Source organism: Homalodisca vitripennis, chromosome 1, assembly GCF_021130785.1.
Source record: "Homalodisca vitripennis isolate AUS2020 chromosome 1, UT_GWSS_2.1, whole genome shotgun sequence".
NCBI lineage: Eukaryota > Metazoa > Arthropoda > Insecta > Hemiptera > Cicadellidae > Homalodisca > Homalodisca vitripennis.
The window spans coordinates 92407334-92420221 of record NC_060207.1 but is presented as its reverse complement, the minus strand read 5'-3'; the positions used below and the strand labels follow the sequence as shown (position 1 = coordinate 92420221).

Sequence of the window (12888 nt, the reverse complement as noted above, 5' to 3'; positions counted from 1 at the left end):
GATAAATTCACCGGAAACAGAAGTGCTTATACACGTACAAAGCCTAAACAAATTGAACACAAGCTGTGGGTAAGTGCTAGTTTTTTTTTATTAAATAATACGCCACTAACCAATTTTTTGTATAACAAAATAAAATAAATCCCTTTAAAACTGCCAAGTTCTATTACAACCTTATAGTTGCAATCAGTATTTCACACACCTAGAATCCCAAAAATATTAATCTTTTATTTTGAATTATTTAACAAATACTTACTGAATTTTCATAAGTACTGTTACATAATGTTCAGTAATATCATCAATAGCTTACCAAACACCTCCGGGAGCCACCACCGCGGCGCCGTACATTACTGTCTCCCTCTGCCCGAGTCAATTGTGATTGCGGATATTGGGTATACAGATTGTATTATTGTAGATGTAGCGGAAATTGTCTCCAGCCCCTATAGAATGGCAGAACCCCTTGCTAGCTTCGTATTGGCAATAAGGCGTGTTTTAAATTTATTCAAACAACGATTTTTGTTGTCTCATCACTAATACAATCTCTCTCATGTTTTATGATCACATTGCGTTTGTATCTGTAATTGAGATCTTTTAATTTAATATTTTCTATCACTCAAAGACCTGGAGGAGTTTAATTCCTATCTATCTCTATGTCTATCCACATTTTATTTTGATAAAGAACTAACCTATACACTAAAAGCTTTGCATAACGCTCAATTTCTATACACTGAGGTCAGTGCATGTCACTCCGTGAGATTTTGTAAGAATTAGCAATTATTTGAAATGGGTCTTCTACATAACCGGGATGGCAATTAAAACATTGCAGGAGATTTCTGGAATGAAATGTGGTACATATATAAACATACGAACTCTAACCTTGTATGAAATACAAATAATTTCGGGATTTTTAGGAATTGAGGGTAAAGTAATTATTATAAATTTTTCTGATTCCACAGTATACCAATTATTGTTAATACTACATAAACAAATATTTAGGAAAACATGCCATGGCATATTTATTTGTATTATTAATATTAATCGTATAGTTCATGTAATTTATACTACTCCTTCCGCTTTGATTTTCTAACAACCAAAGTCATATAAAAAGGTCGTAGGATCGACCTCCGAAATCTGAGGTCTACGCCTGCTTGAACTTGAATAGATCCAAAAGTTCAAAACAGCATCTATATTTTACCAACAATTATGAAAGTAACAATTATATTTTTGTGGATATATTCTAGATTCTGAATAATGGTTAAAATGAATTGATGAGCGCGAAACTCAATGAGGCCGATCCTTATCTATAGCCAGTCGGCGAAAATTAATTCTATTCTGTACTTTAGTAGCTGTACAGATGGTCGGGAACTGCCTATCGTAATTATTTAAGTAATAGATTAACCAATATGTAACGCAGGTTATTCTGTTCGTCCATCATTGCCGTTACCCTCTATTCTGAGTTGTCCATCTTCGTATTTATATATGTCCACGTCTAGTCACGTTGGATGATTAGATATGAAGTCACACAGATCATCTCAGGGACAAGTGATGTCTGTCTGCAAGCCTTGCAATCGTACAATGCAGCCAGTAGAAACATCCCACACTGATTATAGTCTCTACATATTCTCAGGTGCACTACGACGAGAAAGATCTCTAAGCACAGGAGAATATTCCGATTTCTAGTAATAGGTTGGACATGGTCCAAGGTTTTTAGAGGGAAGGCTGATCAACATAGGTGATGTCATTTATACACCATTCACCTTCAGCTGTGAGCTTCGTAACAACCGAAGTGATTTCATAATTCATATTTTGGTGTAGAATGTAATTGCTGTTTCGATCTTTACTACCTCTTCAGGTAAGCGTAGATCTCAGATTTTAGAGGTTATTGCAAATAGCTTCAGGTGAAACGACTTCGGTTTTTTTCAAAGCTCTAAGCGGAAGGTGAATGGAGTACGAGTCAAATAAAGTATGTTGATCACACTTCCCACTAAATGCTTTGGACTATGTCCATCCTATTATTATTCGTTTATTTTTAAAATCTAAATTAGCATCAAACCTTACAATACAAATGTAGATGTACTAATTTTGTAACATTTATAAGACAACTTAGCTAAACTATAAGTAGCAAAGTTATTTTATATTTCTATACTGAATACTGTTGCAATAAAATTTATTATAAGTGTACTACTCACACTTCTATTTTACTTTTAAACTTAACCATATCACTCTGTTCATGACTAGTACACATTTCTACTTAAATTTTTAAAGATAATAAATAATGGTTTTTTAAAACGTAATAAAATCTTAGCAATATTAAAGGGGTTTTTTAAAGGAAATTATTTTGAAAATAAATGCAGATGTGCCTAATAATTGTTTACTGCACATTAAATTATTCTATTAAATAGTTGTTTTTTATTAAGATATTTATTTTTTTTAAATTTTGTATTGGTTCCGAGATTAGCATTTGGATTATACTGTAAAATACTCATCTTCTTATAATTAATCATTACTCTACACATAAGGAAAGGTAGGAATTCATTCAATACATGTTGAGTTTAGATCCAGTTCATGTTCCTCTTACTGCAGAGTCTCGAAGAATAATTGTTAATAATATAAATTATAAAACTACATTGTACCAATCATTTATAATAAAATTTAAGTTATTGCTGTTAGAAAAAATCTTATTTTGCGTCAATATAAAATGGTTTTCCATAGTTATACTGCAATGAGTAGTACACAGCTTTTAAATACAAAATACAAGATAAGAGCAAAATTTTGACCTGCCGTGACCAGGATTCGAACCTGGGTTATTGCGGCCACAACGCAATGTCCTAACCACTAGACGATCACGGCTATCTGGTCTTGTCTTCGTACCGTGCTTTTGTTATTGGTGTGGTGAAAGTACGTCCATGTTCCCTGCTGACGTTGCCTCCACAAACTGAGTGGGATATGACAAGTCAGTCCCCTGAGAACATTATAAACATTCGGAAACATATTTTGAACTGTGATCATTCTTTCTCGGCAAAATAGGCCCTTAACTTCGTAGTAGAGTCATAAGGATGTCACCAAGCACCTTATCCTGATATCGACATCCTTGAAATCAGTTTTGATAATTGCAGAAAACTCTAACCTCTAAAACCTCCTTCGTCCCTCTATACCAGACACACACACACACACACACACACACACACACACACACACACACACACACACACACACACACACACACACACACACACACACACACACACACACACACACACACACACACACACACACACACACACACACACACACACACACACACACACACACACACACGCACACACACACACACACACACACACACACACATATATATATATATATATATCACGCACGCACGCACGTAACACGCACACACACACACACACACACACACACAAATATATATATATATATATATATATATATATATAGTTTTATTTAAAACTACAAACATTTTTGGATATGTTAAATTAATGTTCAAAAAATAAAATAATATTCATCCGTTTCTTTCAATTTGTTACAGCGTACGGAATTCAACGTATTACCATTCATAAGTGTTTAGACTGTAAAATTTAGTCAAAGACATACTTGATAAAATGAATATAGCTATATTGAAAGTTCTCACTACAATTTATGTTGTCATTATTATCTTAAAAGTGTTTACTGTCCATAAATCAGCCGTACTACAAAGTTCCTTTGTTCATTGTCAAGCGTTTTTTCTTGGAAGATTATGAGTAATTTTATCTGACTTTTAAGTCTTAAAATAGTTACACCAGGTCTACGAAACAGTCCTCTGGCCTTTTTTGGATTTATGTTTATTGAAACACGCAACAATTAAAAACAAAATGCAATTCTTTCTTAAACTTAAGTAAATGACCATTAAAATAATACACCGTTTTCTGGGATTTTTAAGCGCATTCTAAGAATTAAAGTCACATTACTTTAGAGATAAAACTTATTCAATTTCCCTTATAGTTGGTTAATATTATGAAAGATGAAAGCTAATTTTGGTTTGAATGAAGAATTACAATTACAAAGAAAAACATTCTTTAATTCCATCTAGTCAAAACTCGAAAGTACAATGCCAACAAGCCTTTTACTATACAAAAACATTATACTTTGTAACATTATGAATAAAGTTAAAATTCCACAAATTCCAAAAAAAATTGAAAAAATATAAGTAAAGTACAGTCTACCACCAATGAAAATTCAGTAAGCAAAGCTTTCTTTCCTCAGCGGTGTCACAAAAGTCATGATTTATTCCAGCAGTAAGGAGGTATTGCATTATTTATTAATTCCTTTGAGTCGGTTACCTTTATTTACAATCATAATAAGATTGCATTAAATTCACCTTGAAGTTAGATATCCTTCTCTTTCTCTGTTTAAGAAGATTGACGAATTATATTTGTTAAGAAAAGCCAATTACAGTTTTTTGACAGAAAGATAGATCAGTTATTTATTTTAAATACACTATTTTAAGGTGAAATACATCGTGTTACACTGAAACATATTACAAATGGCTTTAAAACTTCTAAAACTTTATTAATCGATAAGATTAAAAAAAAGTTGCAATAATGGCAATGAACAACTCTGTGTTGTTATTTACGGCTAGTTAGATATAATATCTATCAACGCATATGTGACAGATACGGCCAAATACAAAAAATTGAATCAAGTGTGAGATCCGGATTCGAGTTCCGGCGAAGCAAGTACTTTTTGTGATTCAATGTTTATTTAAATTAAATTCGGCTATTGCCATTTATACCAATTTAATGAATGTATATATATATATATATATATATATATATATATATATATATATATATATTTATATATATATATATATATATATATATGTATGTATAGATATATAGACAGATAGATAGATAGATAAGTGAGATCCAACAGTACAAACCATATATGCGTATATCTGATGATTCGAAAAGAACATTTCATTTCGGTTGCTCTGGGCAAATGGTATTGCGCCATTAGGATGAGTGAATTAGCTTCAGTAAAAGCGATTACGACAACGCGACAGTAGGAGAGTAAGGCATTTTCATTATTATGTTATGGCTTTTCGTACATTTAGTGAGAAAAATATTCCTTGGATGTTGAAAAATGTTTTGGAAATGGATATAACCTTTTGACTGAAAGAATTTAAATTTTACAAACAATTCCTTATTAGATATTGTGTTCTTGATTCGTAATCAATATAACATACCTACAAGTCCTAGGATAGGTTCCTAGAGATGAGCTACAATTATTTTGAGTTGAATTTTTTACAAGGAAATCGCAATAATACTTGTACATCTAAGCTCTGTCATGACCCTTTAAAATTCCTTATGGCGATATATTAATACTTTTATTATGTTAAAATCACAATATCCTACTTAATTTTAATCACATAAGTTCGCCATAATTTATGTTTCCTCTTAATTTTATGATGTCAATTGTCACGTCTTTTTTACAAAAAAAAAAAAAAAAAAAAACGAAAGAAACAAAGAAACCTTTCTTTGTTTAAAGTTGGTTATTGACGATGGAAGGTTTGAAAATATAACACAATGTCGGACGTTTGCCATCGATATAAGTTATAAAATGTATAACAAAACGTTTCGAGGATTTGAATCTATCCTCTTTGTTAGGTGGAGGAGGTATTAATAACACACAAAAATTACGAACAGAAAGAAGTAAAGTTTGGAAAGAAAAGATAAAACATACCCAAAAACTGCTTGGAGTACAGTTCAGGCGCTGTCACTGCACAGGTACAAGTCCCGATGACAAATCAAAAGTACGATAATAACAATGATACATCACACCCCAAGTAGATTTTGGGTATGTTTGAATCTTTTTCTTTCCTTTATTTACTTCTTTCTGTTCGTTATTTTTGTATATTAATACCTCCCTCACCTGACGAGGATGGATTGAAATACTCGAAACGTTGTGTTCTACCTTTTCCATCCTATAACGATGGCAAATGTCTGAAATCATGTTATACTTTCGAAGAAAACTAAGTAGGCCAAATTGTTGTTTATGTATAATTGAGAATATCCGAAAAACTGAAATAAAATGTTATTGGTGACATCTGAACTGTTGTTGTTTCATAGAACTTAATGTTCTATTAAACGGTTTTATTTTTTTAGAATTAAGTGGAATATATATTTGGGAAATATTTCGCTTTTTATTTTAGGATGACATAAAAAGATGCAAAAGTGTAATTCTTTAAAATTTCTTGGCCAAATTTGTAAAGGAGAAAATGTGATTTTTGGGCAAGAAACTCAAAAACTACTATGTTAACGGTTTTCTATTTAATCTCTAAGACTATACACTGGGGAATAACATGGTTAGACGGTAAGCACTAGTCTGTAATGTTTAATCGCATTAGTACATTATAACAACATTATTGTATGTCCTGCACTCTCAATCAAATTTTCTTGAACAGTAGTCTGTATTTTACAAGGGGTACATTCTTCAAATTTTTTGGAGAAAGTGCGAAATATAGCTTTTATTACATATCTTCATCCGTAAGAAGGTTTATTTTTGCGTCTTATTGTAACAAAAGTAATCATTATTTATAGAGTAACTTAAATTACCTAATGTCATCATCAATATATTATCAATGTAGTATTTTTTTTTTTTAGTTGATTAAGTTTAGTTACTGTTGTGGAATTGTACAGGCTATTGTCCCGAATTACCACATCTTGTAAGAACACTTAAGGAAACCCGATGCTGGAGACAAAGTAATCTCCAGTGGAGAATACAATAACACTGGCTTGTAGACAAATATTGGCTTACAACTTTCTAATATTGTCCGAGGGAATTACGTCTGATGGTAGTAGGCTCAGTCTGGGATTGGTAAACAGATATTGGTATTCTTTTCGCAATATGATTATCTTTACTTCTGAAATATGACTCAAAAGTATAAACACTCAATATCAACAATATTTGTTCGAGATTTTCATAATTATATACTTTCATAGGGGTTTTCTTGTTTATCTTTTAGTGCCTTCAAAACCACATTCAGTTAATTGTACATTTAAAATTATGACAGTTACATATAGTTTGTGTCTCGTAAAATACAACCTTACAACCGAGTCTGTGGTATCATCATGTCATTGGCCAGTAATGAATGATTCCCAGAGCCAATATTTATAACTGCTAATGTACACTTTGGCCATCCGTTTACTTTCCTCTTATAATTAAATGCTTTTAAATAACCTACATAAATCGAGAACTTTTATATCGTCAAGTTATAATTGTTGCATATATGTGTATATAATATTAAAATTAGACAAAAAAATACCTCATAATCAACTTAACATTAATGTTTCTGCAAATCTTGCTTTGTAAAAATAAATAATAAAAATAAATAGAATACGTGTAAGAACCATATAAAAATGATAAAACAGAAAGTAATAAAACACAGTGATATAAGTATAATGAGTTGAATGAATAAAACTAGGCAAACAGTATAATTTTTGAGAGAGGTTCCATTGAATTCCAATGAATTTAACCTTCTAATCAGAGCAGCTTCTGAAGTCTGACACTGTGACACACTTGACTCCTGGAATCTGAAGTCGACATCCGGCTGAAGTGATCCAAAACTGTCGGCTTCTAAAACGTCGGCATCCTTTCTACGCAGGAAAAATGGAGCTCTCTCTCTCCAGTATTAAGCAACCAACCATGTGCATATAATTTCAATCTTTTAACAGTTAATAATAATTTATTATAATATGTATAAATTTATATTACATGTTTCTCTCTCTCTCTCTCTCTCTCTCTCTCTCTCTCTCTCTCTCTCTCTCTCTCTCTCTCTCTCTCCTCTCGCTCCCTTTACCACCAAGAGAGCTCCACCCTCTCCAATGGTCATCCTCTGCAGTAGACTAGACATGTTGATCCACCCAATCTCACATTTGCCGTTAGTGATGCGCCACTCCCGACATCCATATTGCAGCTCAGTACAAACGTCGGTTTTTTGCTGTCCCAGTGTAGTTTCGACTCGATGTATAAACTATCCCAAAGTAAAACCTAGGGCCTTATGGAAAGACAGTCTCTTTATTCAACTCTGCATATTGGTTACGACTTTCGGAATGTCATAAACGATTTATCATTATAGTTATTCAAGATACCAGCTACTATATCGTTTATAAATTTGAGATCCCCAGAACTAAAGATAAAAATAGATAAAATAGATAAAAAAAAATCTAAAAAAACATTTTGAACTAGTCAAGTACCACAAGAAAAACGTGTAAATGAAGTAGTTATTAATATTGAAAAATTATATAATAGTCATGTATATTTATAACTAAAGTGTCTACTTTACATAATAAAACTATTTTAAGAAAAACATTTTATAAAGTTGTTTAAAAACTTAGTACACTTGGCGACTGTATCACGTATTGTAAAATATAAATTTCTTAGTACCAATTATAGTTTAGAGAAAAATCTCTTCTGTTAACAATGCAAAATTATACGGAATAATCTTTTAGTAAAGGAAAGTGTAAATAACTTGTTTCAGCGTAAAAGTTCATAATGGTTTGTTTCGATCAGTGATCAATAATGTCGAGACGATGGAAATAGTACGCATATGCTGCAAATTAATATTGAAAAAATATTCCCTTGTTTGTGAGAGAGATGCTTAATAGTTTATTCCTCTAACTGCAATGGCAAGGGAACTTGCATGGAATAAAAGCTTATTTTGTTACGTGGACAGTTTATAAACATCGTGTCATTAAGAAGAGCTTAAGTAGTTCAAGAGATTATGTAAATGTAAATCGTAAGATGGTTATTTGAGAGATTCTGTAGGGATAAAAACTAATTACAAATATTTACAATTGCTTCATGGTTGTACAATTCATTGTCTCATAGGAGATAATAGATTTTAAGGCTTAAATAGTTGAGAATTAGATCAAGAAATGTTTATGCTGATGACAATGTCGGAATTTTGAATTGTAAACATACAATATAAATGTTTGTTTATTAAAATATGTAGTTGAACTGTTAATACCAAGTGTTTTTGACTACACGTTATTGGTACTATTCAGTCATAAAGGAAAACATAAAGCGCCTAATCTCAAATAAAAGCTTTATACATCAGTAATGTTTTAGTGCATGCAACATAAAAACACTACAAGAAATGTAAGAGGTGACGTTATCTCAGTAATACATCCCTTGGGAAATTGTTTTCTTGTAGCACCGAGACAACGGGTCGCTTTACTGCTGTCTCACTTTCACGCCGCGCGCTTACCTTTCCTGCTTCTCACACTCTCTTGTAGGTATCACAAAGCAACCTATACTCTACGGGTTTCCGGTTTTTTCGTTTTTTAATAATATACTTGTAATATATTTGTATAGTGATTAAAAATCATTTGAGCTCGATTTGCTCAGATCATCAGTGATAATATTTTAGAGTTAATTCTAATATGTATAAATGTTATAGTTTCCCATTAAAATCTCTCTAAAACTGAGATAAATTAGCACGAGTACATCGACATGTGCAGGGAATACGCCACACCACGCGTAACGCAGCAGGCTTCGCTGAGGTTGCATACAAAATAGCAAATCTGTAACTAATTTCATCCCCAAAATGCTCTGAGGGCAGATGGAATGACAAACATCAAGAAAAGTTTACATCTCCTCCGGAAGGCAAAAGTTAAACTGTGTCAGCTTACTGAGTCATTTTTTGACGCCATATTCCATGATTGGAGAAGCACCACCATAAAACACATTCTTGTATACGTAGAAATGAAGTCGAGATATCTTGCCCCATAATGCATTCCCATTTTGTTCGTTAAATTAGGTTTCATAGCAGTAGTTAATTAAAACCAATGTTTCGTACTTTACTCTCACCGAAGATCACCTGATGAAGACTGAGGCAGCTGTCTCTATGATAGTGTTATGGTCGCCGAAGGCGAGTTAATAGTATATAGCACATTGCATAGCTAGTAATATCCAAATCTAGCTATCCAAACTTTAAGCGCTTTATGTAAGACATGCCTCACGTATATGTATCATTAATGATATTATATTGGTTAAACTAAAAAACATTTTTAAATAACAAAAAAATTTCAAGTTGATTTCATTAGAAGACCAAAATGTAAAAAGTGTGGTTATACGATTTATAACAATTTCATGACATTTTTGTATCTCCTTAAAAATAAACTATGTTTTTCAATCACAAATAATACGAGTACACTATATATCCAAACAATTATTTCATTAGTTTATAAATTTTACAGTATCTTAAATGTTGTATACTATATTATTTAACTACCCGTACAAACATTGTAATTTATGCACAACATTATTTTGCACAAGATCATAAACGTTTCTCGCGTAATGAATGCTACTAAAAACATAATATTACCGTTTAAATAACTTCTTTAATTTCATTTAACAGAAAGACATAATATGGATCATGTATGAAAAAGGATTTCAATAAAATCATAGATGTTCAATAACCAAAGATTTTTGTCCTTTCATAAGGTATACAAATTATAAAATGCGGGTCTAATAAATATTCAAGTGCACGCTTTGTTAATAATCAAAATCAATTATTAATTCAAATAAATGGAACGAACTATTTGATTTAGCAGATAAAAATTTAAAGGATTAAAATTGTAAACAGTAATAAAAACCACAACTATATCATAAAAACATCAGCGTTGTCTCTAAATGTTTTTACATTCATGGACGGTTGTTGGATAGCATTAATTAATTACATCACTTACATGTGGCTTCGCACGCAATTTCCTACCAAAGATTAAGACGCTGTGGTCATATTTGTTTAGAAAGACATAACTCTCTTGAGATAACTGATTTTAAGGAATATTTAATTTTTTCCTTAAGCCAAATTAAGTATCTAGCTTTAAAAAAAAAACCATTTCGTCTACAAATACTACATGTTTGGAAATATCACTTACAAAAAAACCTATTTGCATTGTAACGTGTGTGATTGTTTCTCATAAAAAGTGTCGATTTTCACATTGAAAAAAATAATTTCAAACAAACAAAATTATGCCGTGCCGTGACCAGGATTCGAACCTGGGTTATTGCGGCCACAACGCAATGTCCTAACCACTAGACGATCACGGCTATCTTGGCTTGCAGGTGGCCCGTGCTCTCTGAGTTTGTGTGGTGAAAGTGCACGTTCATTATTGAGACAGTTGCTGAAAATTACCTTAATACTAGTTATTAGTTATATCGACATTTTACGTTGTTAACTAATTAGTTATATTGTAGTAGGCCAACTGCCGTCACAGTTATTCAAAGTAACACAGAAACAAGCTGTATTAAAATCTTAAGTACTCAAAATGAGTGTTCTCACTCTAAAACGTTATATTGTTAATATGAATAAATTTTCTTAGGGTTTACGTCAGTAGACAAGGGGAAAACTATTGTTTTTTGGTTATCAAAATTCTATGACTTCGCTTCTCTGAAGATTCATAACCATTTTCTTAAAATCTGGTTTCATAAAAACCGCAATTAAAATATAAGGTAGTATTTTACACAACAGCTTGTTGAGGACAAATCTCGTTGATTGTCGCATTGGTTCTGTATAACAGTTAAGAACGGTGTTATTACTATGTTATTAAGATTAGGCCCGGCAGTAAACTGCTGATTTGATATAATTTAATAGGTTAAAGCTTTTTATTCTCTAACTGTGTACAACAATTTCACAATTACTTTAGTGACATTCCTAATGTCAGCAATAGAAATGTCACCCATTCTAAGATCTAAGTAATGAATGACCTATTGAAATTGGCTGAACTATGTCCCTCCTACGTCTGTATCTCTAATCACGTTTGATTGCGCTTACTCTGAAACTCTAAATCACTTTAATTTAATTTAACTGTGAGTGCTTACATGGGAACCTACTGAGAACAATGTGTAAACGTAAGAACTGTTAACATATTTGTGAGAGCATACATTCTATATTAGATGCATCTTATATTAAATATATTTTAAAAGTCCAATACAAAATATTTCACTATATCATTTTATTAAATAATATATGTCTACAATGCATTAAAATGAAATTTTAGGTTTTCATAATAAAACAATATTTAATAAACTTTAATAATTAAGAGTTACACTAATAATTAGGTCAATAAAGCAATTAAATGACATAAAATAACATTGAATTACCTATTATGTTATTGCAGAGACGCTAGTAGATTGATTTAAAGGTAATGAGCATATTTATAAGAAGCCGAAAAATGAGATGTTAACACAAAATCATTTTTTAATTATACGAGTATAATAGTTTATATGCCGGATATTACGGAGATATTGATAGCCATTAAATGCAGTGGCCCTTGTTTACCTTCTCTGGTATATTACTTGTAACCCATCGAGTTAATAGACCATAATCAATAAGGCAATATGATTAAAGCTCTTATCCAACTAATATCCACCTAAATTCCAGCGTTATATTGTACACTATTCTGGATTTTTAGTTGTCATCAAGGCTGAGTTTCCATACATTTTTTACAAAACACAATAACAGGTACAGTCTCTACAGGGGAATAGTAGTGACGAAATTGAATTCTACGTAAAAACCGAATATAGAATATTTTCAAATTTAATACAATAAACTATTTTAAAGATTTAACAGATGTTATAAAATATGTTAAAATGTATTAATTTTGATCTTGAGTGTGTAAGAAAAAGAATTTTATATCCATTGTTTTTAAGGAAACTACTAATATGTTTAGAAAAAGCAGTAGTACGCCAGACTACATCTTACGTAACAGGCTTCGTTGAGGTAAAATGAAAATTTCAAATATATAGACCTAGCTCATTTCATTCTTGAGATGTCCTTTGGGTGGACAGACAAAAAGTTAATCATGCAGAAAAGAAATTCTACAT

The 12888-nt window shown here is 31.6% G+C and overlaps 2 non-coding genes across 2 annotated transcripts; both read right to left on the bottom strand.

The window, feature by feature from the left end:
• Positions 1–2775: 2775 nt before the first annotated feature.
• On the bottom strand, positions 2776–2847 carry Trnah-gug. Its single transcript has one exon. It is a non-coding gene; the product is annotated as a tRNA-His (tRNA).
• An 8193-nt stretch (positions 2848–11040) lies between these two features.
• Positions 11041–11112, bottom strand: Trnah-gug. Its single transcript has one exon. It is a non-coding gene; the product is annotated as a tRNA-His (tRNA).
• Positions 11113–12888: the final 1776 nt, after the last annotated feature.